This window comes from Schistocerca gregaria, chromosome 2 (assembly GCF_023897955.1).
Source record: "Schistocerca gregaria isolate iqSchGreg1 chromosome 2, iqSchGreg1.2, whole genome shotgun sequence".
Taxonomy (NCBI): domain Eukaryota; kingdom Metazoa; phylum Arthropoda; class Insecta; order Orthoptera; family Acrididae; genus Schistocerca; species Schistocerca gregaria.
In genome coordinates, this window is record NC_064921.1 from 309,689,186 (window position 1) to 309,708,847 (window position 19,662).

Below are 19,662 nucleotides of genomic sequence, written 5' to 3' on the forward strand. Positions count from 1 at the left end.
GTGATGTGAACAGATGAGGCACTTTTCGAGCCTAATACAGAAACGTACACATATGACTGTGAGCTAAATTTATGAAGTTGTGAAGTGAGTAACTAATGGCAGCGAAGAGTATTAGTTTTCTGTAACTTCATTGTACATAAAAACAATCTACTCCTGTGGGTTTGAATGCAGTCCAAATTATGCTACAATTAACAAATTTCAGACATGTTATTCTATAAGGTACAAAAACTTTTTTTACATATCACTATTTTTAAATTCGTTTGTGATTCATCTGCTGTTACTGTTAGCTGAACAATGTTCTTGTGCTTCATATACAAAATAAAACAGAAACTACAATCAAACTTTGTAGTTTCTTGTACCAGTCTGATAATGTCATAGACCAGGTGGTTAATGAACTGACGGAGTTCCGAGTGCTGTACGGTGGGCTGCATACGTACGTCATAGGACTCTGAAATATGGTAGGTATGTTTATTAATATTGCGTTCGAAGTGTATGCTGAAAAGAAATATTAGGTTCATTTTTTGCCAACAGGTGATAGTATGGTGCCACAAGCAGTAAGAATGTGAAAAGTTTCCTGTTCTAACAGCAGTATGTTGATTGTGACGTGGCGATGAGTATTTATGTCTTTTGTGAAGTGGCTGTTTGTGTAAGGGATTGAGCAGGTTGAAGTTATGTAGTGGATATTGGGAAGAAAGCCCGTGCGATCATTCTCTGCTGGTAAATTTGTTGTATCGGAACAGCCGCAATGGCTGCGCTGCACTGTGAGAATATCACTGACAGAAAAAGCTGCCTAACGGCCATTTGTCAATAAACTGGCTGATGATACGATCAAGAAATTTGAATGAACAGATGAATTAGGTGGTGCAGCAGGGAGAGCGATGCTGCCCATTACCTTGACAGTTGCTGACAGCTGTTATAGCTAAAACCGACCGTACAGCACATGATCCGTATTCTGCATCCAGTGGTCACGGGAATTGTCTCTCCTCTGGTCTTTCTCTCCCCTGGTGTTAAGCTTTTGTGACTGTGTCCTGTGGTTTCACAGGCTCCTTATATCTTAGACCGTTTTTCTTCGAGGGCTGATACCTTCCGGGCATGCTGGGTCTACAGTGACATCTGCACATTATGAGGACATCCTTATGCCACGCGTTATTCCAGCTTTTGAAAAATGCAACTGTTTTTAGGGCACTATTTTCGTCCAAGATAGCACGACAGCACTTGTCGCTTGTCAGGTGAAAGTTTTATTCGTGAAACGTTCGGTAATTGCAGGATTTCTGGTCTACCATATCCCCCGACCTAAATCCATGTGATTTCTGATGGTAATGTCTATCAGGGATGTATCTGGACTCTTCGTAATTTGAAGGGTACCGTAGAGTGGCATATCACTCTGATTGCATCATAAATGCTCTGAGCAACTATCGACCTCGCCATGTTAAAGATGCAGTATGTTGATAAGTCGGTAGAAAACAATGAACACATCTCGTAAATTATGACAGTATCCTAATAAACGTGTGTCCCTTGGGATGGGTATGATCATTCCTTCCATTTCCCTGCACACACACCACAATGTGACTGCTTACAGAGCCATATTTTTACCTAATGGGAGAATGTAGTGCCATATTTTCACCTGGTGGCAAAATACGGAACTATTATTATTCTGCGAGCGAAACGATTAATGAACATACCTACAACGTTTCAGCGTCCTGCTATGTTTACAACCCGCACTGCAGAACTTCGGAACACTGCCAGTTCAATTACAACTCTCTGGTATTCTCAGTATTCTCTATTGTGTGAATAAAAAGAATCAATGACATTTATCTGCAGCCGATGTACTAATAGAAGTAAGTGTTGACATGGCTTTATTATTGAAGCATGACAGATAATTTTTATCACTGGAAATTACTGACGAAACTTTATGTAAATAAATAGTCACTGTATATACCTAGAGAGGTACTGAAAGATCGTTGTGCTCTTCAAAATAAGACAAAGTTATTAGAATCTGTGAAGGTATTCTATCTACTAAAATAAGTGTCTTTTACAGCATTAGTAAATTTAGTAAGTAACAAAGAAAGGAAGGTCATATTGTGGTATAATTAAATGACAGCAAATTATCGCTTGTGACTGCCAATTATGTCTCCTGACAAATGACTTTCAGAATTATAGAAACCTGAAACTGACTCCGCAACAAAAACAGTTTTCAAGAGCACACAGAAAGGGCAAGCCGAACTCACCAGAATCCTGCATAGAGACTTTACAAAATCCACCCTGCTTCACCTCTGTGGACAGACACAGAAAGAATCTTGGAGGAAGTGAACTAACCGATCGACAAAACAAATTTCTGACTGGTGTCAGGCAACTCCTCCAGTCAGGAGACACAACGCCTGGTTCCTTTGCTCAAAATTTGCCATAGGTTCAACGCCAGTTATGTGAACGTGCACTTGCTTCGTGCATGGGACTTGTAACCTTCCCCTTCCTAATCGGTCTACTTGGTGGCGATATAACTGATTCTGATCGCATATGTCTAATGATATTTTACAGTGAACAAAACTATCGTTACCGAAGGAAAATAACACCGGTTACTTGGAGGAAAGTGTACAACAGACTCCTCTGAAGGAAGAATCTATTCTAAATTTAGACCAAATTTAGTTGATAATTTTGAAATGGGTGGAATATAGTGCAGTCGCTCAAAAACCGCATAGGGGGAAAAGGGTACACTGTAATATTTACTAAAAAATCACTAACAACACAAACGAAACTGTGATTCGCTAAAAAGAAGGGATAATTAATTGATCGTCAGCCCACTAGGGCATTGATTCTCCAGAATTTGGAGTAAGGTAACGGCAAAGAAATTTAAGCGAATAATCACTGGCGTGGCAACAGAAGGTTCCCCAGGGAATAAATGAATCAGAAAGCACTGAGTTTGCAGTTACTTATTCTGAAATATTAAATTTTGAATGTAAAATTAAGTGGAGTTTCTGGTTAAAGGAATGACTGGCTTAACTTAAACTCCCTTATGCAAGAAAAATAACTTTCAGTAATCTTAGTGCAACGTAATGCAAAATTTAGAAAAAGGCAAGCAATTTACTTTTTATTATTCAAAGATTGTATTGAATTTACTTTAAGCAAATGAGCAGTTGGTTTCACTTTAAAATAACGACATGGAAACACATACCAAGCCAGCAGAAGTCACTCGCTAAGCTAAATACAGAATAAAAGAAATTTTGCACTCTTAATTTGTGCTATATCTTCAGTTATTAGTTTTTCCACTGAAATATTATTTTACTTTAAGTAACCTGTGTCATGCAATAGATGAATGAATAATGACTGAAGCAGAAACTAAATACACAAAACTGGTAGTAAATATTTAATCAATTTTCATATTCTTACGACACTCGGCGTTTGCATGGAAAGGAAAGGGACCTTGCTTGGTAAGACGACGAAGAATGTAGCCGACAACAATGCTGATCTGCCGTCGTTGTTGTTACTGCTGCTGCTGCTGCTCGAAGAGAAGAACCTCGAGTCCTCTGCACAACCACGGATAATTATGGAACAGGCAATAGTTGGAAATGTAGCTTCATCCGCCTTCCACTCCCGCCGTGCTCTCTATACTCGCAGGTTTACGAATCAGGCCCGTCTACAGTGGCGTGAACATAGCATCACACCGCGTCGGCGGCAGCGCCCAACAAACGCTTTCGCAATCTTTCATAACTCAAGCTACTCTGCTTCCTCTCTGGTAGCAAAGATAAACAACGCCACAGCTGCTACCATTTCGTCGTTGCTATCGATACATTTCAATAAAGTTCCCTTGGCTATTACCCAGTAGTTTACAATATTTTATTTATAATTACAATCAATTATGAATAGTCAAAATGAAATACACTAGTACTTCGATTACGTATTAAATATAGTTTCTGTAATACAGCTTACAGCTTCAGAAGTGCAAGTTGTCAACGAATACTAAACTGCGAAAATTTTGTATGTTACAGAAGGTATTTTGTCTGCATTTTCGGTGTTATAGCTGAGAAGGCCAATGATGCTTACGGCATTCAATGCCCCATATATTGTCTAGCATGCAGTTACAGTATTGCTTGCTAATACCAACGGGGGGCGTTACTGGAGGTATCCAATGGTGAGAATAGCATGCGGCTACAGAGCCGACTTCCGCTGCTTAGTCGATGAGTATCTCACAACAGTACTACTGTGCTAGTGGTGTTGATACAAAGCAGAGCAATGGAAACGATAAGCAAAGCGAGCATTGAATTATACCTACAACGACAGTAGACGAAGTAGATATTTCTTCATAAAGGAACCCAAGGAATTCCACAGAATGCGAAGGAAGTGGCAGGTGAGATGTTAGGGTTTCTGCAAGATGAGTCAGTGGAATGTGTGGTGTCGTATACATTCGACTATATGGACAATGTACATGAGCAGTATGATGGCGAAACATGCTTAAAAAGTAAAAGTTATCTTGAAAGAGATGTCGAACAGACATATAGTTCATCATCCTTGTCGGACAGGAAGCCAAAAATTCCATCTCCAGTGAAACGTAGTATAGGACAATCGTTGTCCAAGGAGTGGGTACTAGACATAATTACACTACTGGCCATTAAAATTGCTACACCAAAAACAAATGCAGATGATAAACGGGTATTCATTGGACAAATATATTATACTAGAACTGACATGTGATTAAATTTTCACGCAATTTAGGTGCATAGATATTGGGAAATCAGTACACAGAACACATCTGAAATGAACGTCCACTGTTCAAAGTGCCGTCAATGTGAACAACAGGTGACCCGAGACGTGTAAACAATGGCACCCCATACCATCACTCCGGGTGACACGCCAGTATGGAGATGACGAATACATGCTCCCAGTCTGTGTCCACTGTGATGTCGCCAAACACGGATCCGACCATCATGATACTGTAAACAGAACCTGGTTTCATCCCAAAAAATGATGTTTTGTCATTGGTGCACCTAGGTTCGTTGTTGAGTACACCATCACAGGCGCTCCTGTGTGTGATGCAGCGTCAAGGGTAACCACAGCCATGGTCTCCGAGCTGATAGTCCCTGCTGTTGCAAACGTCGTCGAACTGTTCATGCAGATGATTGTTGTTTTGCTAACGTCCCCATCTGTTGACTCAGAGATCGAGACGTGGCTGCACGATCCGTTACAGCCATGCGGAAAAGATGCCTGTCATCTCGACTGCTGGTGATACGAGGACGTTGGGATCCAGCACGGCGTTCCATATTACCCTCCTGAACCCACCGAATACATGTTCTGCTAATAGTCAGTGGATCTCGACCAACGCGAGCAGCAATATCGCGATATGATAAACCGCTATCGCGATAGGCTACAATCCGACCTTAATCAAAGTCGGAAACGTGATGGTACGCATTGCCCCTCCTTACACGAGGTGTCACAACGACGTTTCACTAGACAACGCCGGTCAACTGCTGTTTGTGTGTGAGAAATCGGTTGGAAACTTCCCTCATGTCAGCACGTTTTAGGTGTCGCCATCGACGCCAGCCTTGTGTGAATGCTGTGAAAAGCTAATCATTTGCATATCACAGCATCTTTTTCCCGTCGGTTAAATTTCGCGTCTCTAGCACGTCATCCTCGTGGTGTAGAAATTTTAATGGTCATTAGTGTATGTAAATCGAAGCTCATGCGCAGTATAATAAAAAAGAAAGAGACTATGAACACATTTCGAATAACGAAATCAGAATTACATCGATACCTTCAGCTGCTGACGGACGTTAATATACACTCCTGGAAATGGAAAAAAGAACACATTGACACCGGTGTGTCAGACCCACCATACTTGCTCCGGACACTGCGAGAGGGTTGTACAAGCAACGATCACACGCACGGCACAGCGGACACACCAGGAACTGCGGTGTTGGCCGTCGAATGGCGCTAGCTGTGCAGCATTTGTGCACCGCCGCCGTCAGTGTCAGCCAGTTTGCCGTGGCATACGGAGCTCCATCGCAGTCTTTAACACTGGTAGCATGCCGCGACAGCATGGACGTGAACCGTATGTGCAGTTGACGGACTTCGAGCGAGGGCGTATAGTGGGCATGCGGGAGGCCGGGTGGACGTACCGCCGAATTGCTCAACACGTGGGGCGTGAGGTCTCCACAGTACATCGATGTTGTCGCCAGTGGTCGGCGGAAGGTGCACGTGCCCGTCGACCTGGGACCGGACCGCAGCGACGCACGGATGCACGCCAAGACCGTAGGATCCTACGCAGTGCCGTAGAGAACCGCACCGCCACTTCCCAGCAAATTAGGGACACTGTTGCTCCTGGGGTATCGGCGAGGACCATTTGCAACCGTCTCCATGAAGCTGGGCTACGGTCCCGCACACTGTTAGGCCGTCTTCCGCTCACGCCCCAACATCGTGCAGCCCGCCTCCAGTGGTGTCGCGACAAGCGTGAATGGAGGGAAGAATGGAGACGTGTCGTCTTCAGCGATGAGAGTCGCGTCTGCCTTGGTGCCAATGATGGTCGTATGCATGTTTGGCGCCGTGCAGGTGAGCGCCACAATCAGGACTGCATACGACCGAGGCACACAGGGCCAACACCCGGCATCATGGTGTGGGGAGCGATCTCCTACACTGGCCGTACACCTCTGGTGATCGTCGAGGGGACACTGAATAGTGCACGGTACATCCAAACCGTCATCGAACCCATCGTTCTACCATTCCTAGACCGGCAAGGGAACTTGCTGTTCCAACAGGACAATGCACGTCCGCATGTATCCCGTGCCACCCAACGTGCTCTAGAAGGTGTAAGTCAACTACCCTGGCCAGCAAGATCTCCGGATCTGTCCCCCATTGAGCATGTTTGGGACTGGATGAAGCGTCGTCTCACGCGGTCTGCACGTCCAGCACGAACGCTGGTCCAACTGAGGCGCCAGGTGGAAATGGCATGGCAAGCCGTTCCACAGGACTACATCCAGCATCTCTACAATCGTCTCCAATGAAGAATAGCAGCCTGCATTGCTGCGAAAGGTGGATATACACTGTACTAGTGCCGACATTGTGCATGCTTTGTTCCCTGTGTCTATGTGCCTGTGGTTCTGTCAGTGTGATCATGTGATGTATCTGACCCGAGGAATGTGTCAATAAAGTTTCCCCTTCCTGGGACAATGAATTCACGGTGTTCTTATTTCAATTTCCAGGAGTGTATATCAGCGGGGACAGGTGAAAATGCGTGCTCCAATCGAGACTCGAACCAGGGATCTCCTGCTTGTATGGCAGATTGTCTATCCATGTGAGCCACCGAGACCACGGAAGATAGTGTGACTGCAGGGACTATCTCGCGCACGCCTCCCGCGAGACCCACATTGTCACCGTGTACGTCCACACACTACATTCGTAGTGTCCCACCCCAACACACTCATTACTTGTGGAAGACATTCTTACCAAGTCCCGTAAGAGTTCGAGGAATATGGGTGCATCCGCACAGAAGAAGAATATCATGGGCGGTATTGCCAGAACTATATACTTATAAAGGGTGTTACAAAAAGGTACGGCCAAACTTTCAGGAAACATTCCTCACATACAAAGAAAGAAAATATGTTAGGTGGACATGTGTCCGGAAACGCTTACTTTCCATGTTAGAGCTCATTTTATTACTTCTCTTCAAATCACATTAATCATGGAATGGAAACACACAGCACCAGAACTTACCAGCATGATTTCAAACACTTTGTTACAGGAAATGTTCAAAATGTCCTCCGTTAGCGAGGATACATGCATCCACCCTCCGTCGCATGGAATCCCTGATGCGCGGATGCAGCCCTGGAGAATGGCGTATTGTTCCACAGCCGTCCACAATACGAGCACGAAGAGTCTCTACATTTGGTAGCGGGGTTGCGTAGACAAGAGCTTTCAAATGCCCCCATAAATGAAAGTCAAGATGGTTGAGGTCAGGAGAGCGTGGAGCCCACGGAATTGGTCCGCCACTACCAATCCATCGGTCATCGAGGCTGTTGTTGAGAAGCGTACGAACACTTCGACTGAAATGTGCAGGAGCTCCATCGTGCATGAACCACATGTTGTGTCGTAATTGTAAAGGCACATTTTCTAGTAGCACAGGTAGAGTATCCCGTATGGAATCATGATAACATGCTCCATTGAGCGTAGGTGGAAGAAACAAAAATGTGTTCTAACATGGATATTAAGCGTTTCCGGACACATGTCCACACAACATATTTTCTTTATTTGTGTGTGAGGAATGTTTCCTGAAAGTTTGGCCGTACCTTTTTGTAACACCCTGTATAGATATAGTGTGTTTTCATTCAGGTTTGTCCGAAAGAATAGACACCATATCCATATAAGTATACATTTCGAGTAATTCTTCAGCAATATGGCTGTTTAATGCATCAGAAAATCTACGTATGTTCAAGGGAGGTCAAAGTGCACATTTGAGAAGAATTTGTGTTTGCGCGTTTCAAGGATGAGCGATACAATTTACGGGACGTACATAATAGTGACCTACTACATTATGCACATCAAACCTGATCGCCTTATAAACCGCAGTGATTTCAAGGGAAATTGTGAATGGTAGCATAACTTCAAAGAGTACTACAGAAATGGGTGACGTAATATAACAAAATTTCAACTTGACGATGCACAGCAAACCGTGGAATCGGCCCGAAAATTTGTAGGTTAGATAAACAATCTCCTTCCTTCGTCCGGTAAGGAATTTGTTTTCAACCCCGATAAATCGAAATCTGAAGAGGAAATGGCGTAGCAAGTATGGAAAAGCATGTGAAAGGAAACCTGGAAATTAAAAGAACCGAGAGAACTGTATCAGGATCAAGTAATAGCAATGCCATAACGCACTCGTATACAATTATGCCGGCTGTTAATGAGGAAGGTAAATTGGATGTAAGGTTATCTATTGTGCCGTGAGAAGTTGTAGTTGCTCTGGCCCTACGATTCTTTCTCGTGTATGTGATTTTGAAAGGGCAGTAGGGACTCTTTACGCCACAACAAGCATGAATGGGAAAATGGGCGTAAGAGAACTACAAATGTGAGATGAGCACTGTTTTCGGCCTATAGCTGTTCAAAATAACTTCCTGTGGCTTGAGTCCTGTTCTACGTTTGAAATTCATACTCCTTTAGAGCAAACGACCCCTCCTGAAAAGTGTGGCCATTGCAGTTCATACCGCCTGGAACCACTGGACATATTCCGCTTTTGAATGTTTGGTTTTTCCGTCACTGTAAAACATACACTATGTGATCAAAAGTATCCGAACACCTGGCTAAAAATGACTTATAAGTTCGTGGCGCTCTCCATCGGTAATGCTGGAATTCAATATGGTGTTGGATCACCCTTAGCCTTGATGACAGCTTCCACCCTCACAGGCATAAGTTCAATTAAGTGCTGGAAGGTTTCTTGGGAAATGACACCCCATTCTTCACGGAGCGTTGCACTGAGGAGAGTTATCGATGTCGGTCGGTGTGGCCTGTCACGAAGTCGGCGTCCCAAAACAGGATTCAGGTCAGGACTCTGTGCAGGCCAGCCCATTACAGGGATGTTATCGTCGTGTAACCACTCCGCCAAATGCCGTCCATTATGAACACGTGCTTGATCGCGTAGAAAGATGCAATCGCCATCCCCGAATTGCTCTTCAACAGTGGGAAGCAAGAAGGTGCTTAAAACATCAGTGTAGCCAGTGCTGTGATAGTCCCACGGAAAATAACAAAGGGTGCAAATCACCCTCCATGAAGAACACGACCACACCGTAGGACCACCGCCTCCGAATATTACTGTTGACACTACACACGCTGGCAGATGACGCTCACCGGTCATTCCAACATCCCAACACCCCGCCATCGGATCGCCACACTGTGTACCGTGATTCGTCACTCCACACGACACAACTTTTTTCCATTATTCAGCCGTTCAGTGTTAACGCTCCTTACACCAAGGGAGGTGTCGTTTGGCATTTACCGGCGTGATGTGTGGCTTATGAGCAGCCGCTCGACCATAAAATCCAAGTTTTCTCACCTCCCACCTAACTGTCATAGTACTTGCAGTGGATCCTGATGCAGTCTACAAGTCCTGCGTGATGGCCTGGACAGACATTTGCCTATTACACATTTCGACTCTCTTCAGCTGTCGGCAGTGTCTGTCAGTAAACAGATGAGGTCGGCCTGTACACTTTTGTGCTCTACGTGTCCCTTCAAGTTTCCACTTCACTATCAAATCGGACACAGTGGCCCTAGGGATGTTTAGGAGTGTGAAAACCTCGCGCAGAGAAGTATGACACATGTGACACCCAATCACATGAAGCTGTTCTAAGTTCGTGAGTTCCGCGGAGCGCCCCATTCTGCTCTCTCACGATGTCCAATGACTGCTGGGGTCGCTGATGTGCCAGTAGGTGGCAGCACAATGTACCTTATATGAAATTTGATTTCCACACATTTTTCTGCAAATTCGGTTTTGCAATAGGCTTTCTTGATAGAGACTGATAATGGAAGATGTTCACATTTCAGATACAGAAATTTTGACAAATTCCAGACTCGTCTACATCTCTGACCTAAAATGTAGATGAAGACATGAGTGGTCATACCGTTTGAATAGTGATCACCTTTGCTGATATTTAAAACCTCTGCTCCCAAGTAATACAGTTGCCAAAGTGGCACTACTTTTTACTTCTAAGGTCGTGTTTTCCAGCAGTTCTAGAGGGTCTACTCTGGAACGTAAAGTCAGTGTTGTCTTCCAACAGCCAGCTTCACACTGAAAGCGTATCCCTGCGTGTGAAAGTGGTCAAATATACACAGAGACTTGTTTTGAAGGTAATGCAACTAGATATTGACTCTCGAAAATCAAGGAAAATCATCATTGTCTATTTATCATCTTTCAGCTGCCCTTACATTACACTGAAAAGTGACACCGTAAAAGTGAAATTTTCACAGTCAATAATTACCAATGTTTCTGAACTTGTTTTTAGCTTTAAAAGCTTGGTTTTCTTCAGTCTACCTAATCAGCCTATGTTTTTCTTTTCACCGCCAGCCTTCAATTGTCTGGCATCACTGTTTACGACTGCACGTACATGAAATGCGAATAAAAACCACATTTGAGCTCGATATCTGTACCTTTAGTGAGTTGCGATCTTCGCTCAATTTTCTCGAGCCCTTCACCATCAGCAAAAGTGCAACACAAGCATTGTTCGCTAGTGTCGTAATGTTATTCCATTTGGAAACGTACGTGCTTTAAAAAGTTTGGCGTCTGATTTAGGTGAAATAACCTGCCCGGCACGATGAGTTCAGACTGTTGTTTTGTAAGACACCCAGCAGGTCGCCGCGCCGCGCAGGATTGGCCTAGCGGTCTAGGGCGCTGCAGTTATGGACTGTGCGGCTGGTCCAGGCGGAGGTTCGAGTCCTCCCTCGGGCTATGATGTGTGTCTTTGTGCTTAGGATAAGTTAGGTTAAGTAGTGTGTAAGCTTAGGGACTGATGACCTTAGCAGTTAAGTCCCATGACATTTCACACACATTGAATTGCGGTCAGCGCGTTTGTCAACAAGGAATGAACTGGTAGAAGGGCGGGAGAAACGCTTATTCTCGCGTGCCTTACGCGGTTACAGTTGGTGCTCCTCTCTTCCGAAAGATATTCGTGCTCTTCGAAAATGTGCAGCTGTGATTTCCAACTAACTACGAGGGCGAGGTAAACACTAATGTCTCAGATTTTTTTAAATGTGAAAACCCTTTAACATTTTCAAATAAAAGAAACATTATTAAAATTCTACATCATTATTCTTCATATCTACGTATTTATTTCTCATGATAGTCTCTCTTGCGGTGACCACATTTCTCCCAGCGAAGGACTAGTTTATTAATATCGTGCTCTAGAATGTTTAACTTTGTTGACGGAGCCACAACCTCACCTCTGCATCGCTTAATCACTATGATGGTGCAGCGTGCGTAGGTGTTCTTTAAGTTATGGAAACAGATGAAAATCGGATATGGCCAAGTCGGGACTGTATGGAGGACGATCGATGGCAGTCAACCAAGGCCCCAGATTACTGCCCATGTCGCGGCTCTCGTCCGTTGACTAATAGTGTCATTCTGGAGGAGAGCGGGCTCCACGTGTAGACAAAAGGCATCACGCTGTTTCTCAGTCACCGACATACATAACGTTAACTTCCCCATGTTTTACTCTACAATTTGTAGCTATCTAACGGGAGAGGGCTGCACGTATGTAAATATAAAGACTAAAGAATGAGAATGTTAATAACATTTGTTTTATTTAAAAAGGCTTAAGAGTTTTCATATACGAAATTCGAAGAAACTACACTACTGGCCATTAAAATTGCTACACCAAGAAGAAATGCAGATGATAAACGGGCATTCATTCGACAAATATATTATACCAGAACTGAAAAATGACTACATTTTCACGCAATTTTTGTGCACTGATTATGAGAAGTCAGTACCCAGAACAACCACCTCTGGCCGTAATAACGGTCTTGATACGCCTGAGCATTGAGTCAAACAGACCTTGGATGGCTTGTAGAGGTACAGCTGCCCATGCAGCTTCAACACGATACCACAGTTCGTCAAGAATTGCGACGGGCGTATTGAGACGAGCCAGTTTCTCGGCCACCATTAGCCATACGTTTCCAATTGGTGAGAGATCCGGAGAATTTGCTATTCAGGGCAGCAGTCGAACATTTTCAGTATCCAGAAAGGCCCGTACAGGACCTGCAACAAGCGGTCGTGCATTATCCTGCTGAAATGTAGGGTTTCGCAGGGATCGAATGAACTGCAGAGCCATAGGTCGTAACACATCTGAAATGTAACGTCCATTGTTCAAAGTGCCGTCAATGCGAACAAGAGGTGACCGAGACGTGTAAACAATGGCACCCCATACCATCACGCCGGGTGATACCCCAGTATGGCGATGACGAATACACGCTTCCAATGTGCGTTCACCGCGATGTCACCAAACACGGATGCGACCATCATGATGCAGTAAACAGAACCTGGATTCATCCCAAAAAATTACGTTTTGCCATTCGTGCACCCAGGTTCGTCGTTCAGTACACCACTGCAGGCGCTCCTGTCTGTGATGCAGCGTCAAGGGTAACCGCAGCCATGGTCTCCGAGTTGATAGTCCATGCTGCTGCAAACGTCGTCGAAATGTTCGCGCAGTGGTTGTTGTCTTTCAAACGTCCCCATCTGTTTACTCAGGGATCAGAACGTGCCTGCACGATCCGTTACAGCCTTGCGGATAAGATACCTGTCATCTCGACTGCTAGTCATACGAGGCCGTTGGGATCCAGCACGGCGTTCCATATTACCCTCCTGAACCCACTGATTCCATATTCTGCTAACAGTCATTGGATCTCGACCAACGCGAGCAGCAATGTCGCGATACAATAAACCGCAATCGCGATAGGCTACAACCCCACCTTTATCTAAATCGGAAATGTGATGGTACACATTTCTCCTCCTTACACGAGGCATCACAACAACGATCCACCAGGCAACGCCGGTCAACTGCTATTTGTGTATGAGAAATCGGTTGGAAACTTTCCTCACGTCAGCACGTGTAGGTGTCACTACCGACGCTAACCTTGTGTGAATGCTCTGAAAAGCTAATCATTTGCTTATCACAGCATCTTCTTCCTGTCGGTTAAATTCCGAGTGTGTAGCACGTCATCTTCGTGGTTTAGTCATTTTAAGGGGCAGTAGTGTAGTTTCCATCACGCCCTCGTTGCTACACATTTGTGGGAAACTACTTATGTAGTATCACAGCTCCTCACAAATTTATGCACTCTCAGTTTTCTGACAGAATGTAGAAGCACTATTGGTCCTATAGCCAAAAAATGGACGTCATGCACACTAGCAGAAGTACGCCTCCGTGACAAATTGGATGTCACAAATGAATAACTTCGCACTAATAGCCAGAGTACACGGCAACAAGATCTTAATTTGACGTTTGAATTCCACATGTAATTCTACAATTCAGCCTAATCCGTTAAGGTTAAAATTGTTCGAATGCTGAAGCATCCTTAAGTTAACAGAGATAAGGAAATGGTTATTTAGTTTTTATTTTACCCAATCAATGTACGCATGGAGAGCAATAACTGTCATAGCAAGACTTCAGAATGACGAACATCAGTCTCAATTTAAGGATCCACCGCATATAAATTTCTGCTTTTGACTTAAATTTCCCTGCTGCCTGGTGTACAATGAGACAGGCAGCTATAAAGGGATAAACCAATCAACCAGCTCACCTGCAGATTCTGCTGGAATTCCATACGCCAACGGAATCCACAGGGAGAAAAGTCCAATGTGAACATATCAATCACTGCCTCCTCCCCCTCCCCCCCTCTCTTACTCCCGCTCCTGTTCATCTTTTTTCACCGTCGCGCCATCACGACGACAAAGAAACATAAGCAGTTTATAAACATACGCGCGTAGACAGTACTCGTTCAAGACTACGTACAAGAAATTTTCACTTCGACAGCTCGTTCCGCATTTGAATACACTCACTGTGGTACCTACACCGTTTGTATGTGTATAACGTTTTCCTCAAACGTTTGCTGCACGCCTTCAATACAAATTGTTTGAAAAGCAGATGACTTGTCTTACACTCTTCACATCAGTGACTCGCTCGGAAACAAACAGATTGATTAACGTGCGAGTATATTAATGGCGATAAATCACTGCAAAAGTGAGATCCATTACATATATAGAGAGGTCCTTTTTGAAGGGTCTAAAGTGTGATGGCCACAAAAGATTAATTGTAGGAAACGTATATACCGGTCTTTGATTCATGAGAATTTGAAACTTTTGAAGGAAGTAAAATTCATGGATGAAAAAATGGTTCAAATGGCTCTGAGCACTATGGGACTCAACTGCTGTGGTCATTAGTCCCCTGGAACTTAGAACTACTTTAACCTTACTAACCTAAGGACATCGCACACATCCATGCCCGAGGCAGGATTCGAACCTGCGACCGTAGCAGTCGCACGGTTCCGGACTGCGCGCCTAGAACCGTGAGACTATTCATGGATGAAAGAAGTATCTTATAAGACATCTGTATTACCAATTTTTGAATACTGATCATCAATCTGTGACTCTTTACCAGGATGGATAAATAGAAGACTTAGAGAAGATCGAACGAAGAGTGGAGTATTTCATCGCGGGAGCTGTTAGTAATCGCAAGCCCGTTACAAAGATAATCAACAAACTCTAGAGGTAGACAATAGAAGAGAGGAATTGTAGATGACGATGAATGCACTTTCTGAAAACTGAGAGCTTTCATTCCAAGAAGAGTCAAGCAATACATCACTCCGTCCGACACGGGTCTCGCGAAAGGATCACTGCCTGAAAACTAAAGAAGTCATAGTGTAGATTAGCGACAGGCGTTCTTTCAACGCTGCTTTCAGGAATGGAAGGTGGAAAAATGATGTACCAGAGTTATCCTCCATTACACACCGGAAGGTTGCTTGAGTATGTCTAGATGGAGGGTGCAGGGAATTGCTTTTGATGCATCCAAATGAAGTGTTCTACCAATGAAATTTCATGAATGGTTTTCCTAGATGGAGCACCACTCGTTACAGGAACTTGACTCAACTTAATTGGTAGTAACTTACGAAACTTGAATCTTTCAAATCACAGAGAAGCGGCCAAGGTTATCAACGAACCATTTGGAAGAAGGTCCACCATTACACTATGACAGATGTCACGGGATTCCGCTTAATATCGTGTCGGACCCCCTTTTGTCCGGTGTACTGCACAAACTTCACGTGGCACCGACTAAAAACGTCGTCTGAAGTCCCCTGCAGAAAGACTCATCCATTATGCATTTATAGCCCTCTAAAATTGCGTAAGTTTTGCGGATGCAGAATTTTGTGAACGAACTGACCTCTCCATTATGTCCTATAAGTGTTCGATGGGATTGGTGTTTGGCGAACTGATTGGCCAAGTCATTCATTCGAATTGGCCAAAATTTTCTTCCATCCAATCGTGAACAATTGTAGCATGGTGAGCGCTTTGTCATCGATTAAACTTTCATCGTTGTCTGGGAACACGAAGTACACGAATGGCTGAAAATGGGCTCCATGTTGCAGAACACTACCGTTTACAGTCAATGATCGGTTTATTTGGACCAGAGGAAGGTTCGAATGGCTCTGAGCACTATGGGATGTAACTGCTGAGGTCATCACTTCCCTAGAACGTAGAACTACGTTAACCTAAGTAACCTAAGGATATCACACACATCCATGCCCGAGGCACGATTAGAACCTGCGACAGGAGAGGTTCCAGATTGTAGCACCTAGAACTGCTCGGCCAGACCGGCCAGCCCCAGAGGAAGGAATCCGTTCTTTTTAAACACAGCCAACACCATTATGGAGCCGCAACCAGCTTCGACAATGCCTTTTTGACAACCTTGGCCCTGCTTCGTAAGGTCTGTACCACACTGTGTCCTTACCATCAGCTCTTATCAACTAATCAACTAAAATCGAAACTCATCTGATCAGGCCTCAGTTTTCCAGTCGTGTTGGGTCTAACCGATAAGGTCACGAACTCAGGAGAAGCGTTGTAGGCGATGTCGTGCTTTTAGAAAACACACTCAGGTCAATCGTCTGCTGCCATCGCCCATTAACGCCAAATATCGCCGCACTGTCTTAAAGGATACGTTAATCGCACATCTCACATTGATTTTTGTGGTTATTTCACTTCGTGTTGCTTGTCTGTTAGCAGTAACAATTCTACACAAAGGCTGGCGCTCCCGGGCGTTAAGTGAAGGCCGTTGTGTTGCCCATGGTCAGAGGTAATACTTGAAATCTGATATTCTCCGTACACCCTTGACACTGTTGATCTCGGAATATTAAATTCCCTAACGATTTCCGAAATGAAATGTCCCACGCCTCTAACTCCAGCTACCGTTCCGTGTTTAATTCAGTGATTTCCGAAATGGAGTGATTCACTCCTCAAACTCCAACTATCGATCCATGCTCAATTCAGGTTGTGCGGCCATATCACTTGGGAAATTTTTCGGATGAATCACGTGATTACAAATGACAGCTCCACCAAGGCCTTTTATACCTTGTGTGCGCGATACTCCCGCTACCTGTATACGTGCATATCGTCATCCCAAGATTTGCCACTTCAGTGCATACGCAGACAGACTGGGTACATTGCTTTAGTTATGGGGTTGTGCATAGCAGGTCTGGGCTGTTTGGTGGTAAAAACTTCCTGAGCAGCAGCAGAATGACACAATAGTTGGAACTGGACTAGGGTTCGTAAGGAGTTCAATTGTGGTCCTACGGCTGCCTGAGATCAGTGCAGGTGAAAGCGAAGCCGCGGATGGTCTTTTAGAAACAATGTGGCCAGTTTCCTTTCTCGTCATCATCATAACACGTACTTCGTTTCAGAAGAGCTTATCATCGACTGTACAATGAACCATAAGCTAACATCCTTCATAAGTGCGCTCTTCACTCACTATGAACAGGACCTCACAATACCAGATAAATGCACCTGCAAAAGTCTCAGAAAACAGATCTGATTCTGTAAACCGAGTCTGTACCACTGAAGCTTGTATTCATTTAACAATTTACCGATTCGCCTCAGCTTTTAACCGGAGTAAATATTCCTTGTATTCCTGTTTATTAGCAAATTGAAATGTGACAACATTTTGTCAGAATATTAATATGCTGTAAATAACGATGACCAATACCTAAATGCTGCGGGAATTAGATTAGGAAATGAGACACCTAAAGTAGTAAAGGAGTTTTGCTATTTGGGAAGCAAAATAACTGATGATGGTCGAAGTACAGACGATATAAAATGTAGACTGTCAATGGCAAGGAAAGCGTTTCTGAAGAAGAGAAATTTGTTAACATCGAGTATAGATTTAAGTGTCAGGAAGTCATTTCTGAAAGTAGTTGTATGGAGTGTAGCCATGTGTGGAAGTGAAACATGGACGATAATTAGTTTGGACAAGAAGAGAATAGAAGCTTTCGAAATGTGGGGCTACAGAAGAATACTGAAGATTAGATGGGTAGATCACACAACTAATGAGGAAGTATTGAATAGGATTGGGGAGAAGAAAAGTTTGTGGCACAACTTGACCAGAAGACGGGATCGGTTGGTAGGACATGTTCTGAGGCCTCAAGGGATCACCATTTTAGTATTGGAGGGCAGCGTGGAGGGTAAAAATCGTAGAGGGAGACCAAGAGATGAATACACTAAGCAGATTCAGAAGGATGTAGATTGCAGCAGGTACTGGGAGATGACGAACCTTGCACAGGATGGAGTAGCATGGACAGCTGCATAAAACCAGTCTCTGGACTGAAGACCACAACAACAACAATACCTAAATGAGATAGCACTCCTCTTTCAGCACCACTCACAAAATGAAGTCAGATTGGTGAAAATAAAGAATATGTTACACTTACGATATCCTGTCAGTACCACGTACTTAAGTTGTTGTTGTTGTCTTCAGTCCTGAGACTGGTTTGATGCAGCTCTCCATGCTACTCTATCCTGTGCAAGCTGCTTCATCTCCCAGTACCTACTGCAACCTACATCCTTCTGAATCTGCTTAGTGTACTCATCTCTCGGTCTCCCTCTACGATTTTTACCCTCCACGCTGCCCTCCAATGCTAAATTTGTGATCCCTTGATGCCTCAAAACATGTCCTACCAACCGATCCCTTCTTCTAGTCAAGTTGTGCCACAAACTTCTCTTCTCTCCAATCCTATTCAATACCTCCTCATTAGTTACGTGATCTATCCACCTTATCTTCAGTATTCTTCTGTAGCACCACATTTCGAAAGCTTCTATTCTCTTCTTGTCCAAACTAGTTATCGTCCATGTTTCACTTCCATACATGGCTACACTCCAAACAAATACTTTCAGAAACGACTTCCTGATACATAAATCTATATTCGATGTTAACAAATTTCTGTTCTTCAGAAACGCTTTCCTTGCCATTGCCAGTCTACATTTTATATCCTCTCTACTTCGACCACCTTCGAAAACCTATAATGCTGGTGCAAAAGCTTAGGGAAGGAGCACGTGACACAAATCGGATAACTATTTTGCTCTTTACAACGCATATCTCATGTAAGATATGTAAGCAGAAGATAGCTCCATCTCAGAGTAGAACAGGAAAATGTAGCAGTTGTACTAAGCACTCCAGCCCCCACCCTCCGACACCGTCCACTCATCACTTCATGAGACTGGATATAGATACTGGGAAGCGAAAATGTCTGAGAGATTACACGAGGGGATAATATTTTACCTACGATATTTTGAAGGCATTTTACATAAATTCACGTACCTGTACCATCATTTCTTTATTCTTTTTGTGGAACGAAGGAGATTAGGTAAATCTAAAATGGGGTTGTCACATAGGGATTCGAACCCAACCCATACCGAAGCGAGTCCAACGTCTTTTGTGCAGCCCTAACTTCTTGATACTTCTATTGAGGCTCCCCATTAACAAGTCAAATTTTCTGTGTTTAAAGACCACTTACGACGTAGGGTCTTAATCGATTCACACTATGACAATCAACAAGTGACATTAAAGCTGTTTAATAAATTGTTAATTGTAATTCATAACGAGTGCATTCCGTAGTGGTTAGGCATCTGCACTAAGGCGAATCATGTGATATCAAATA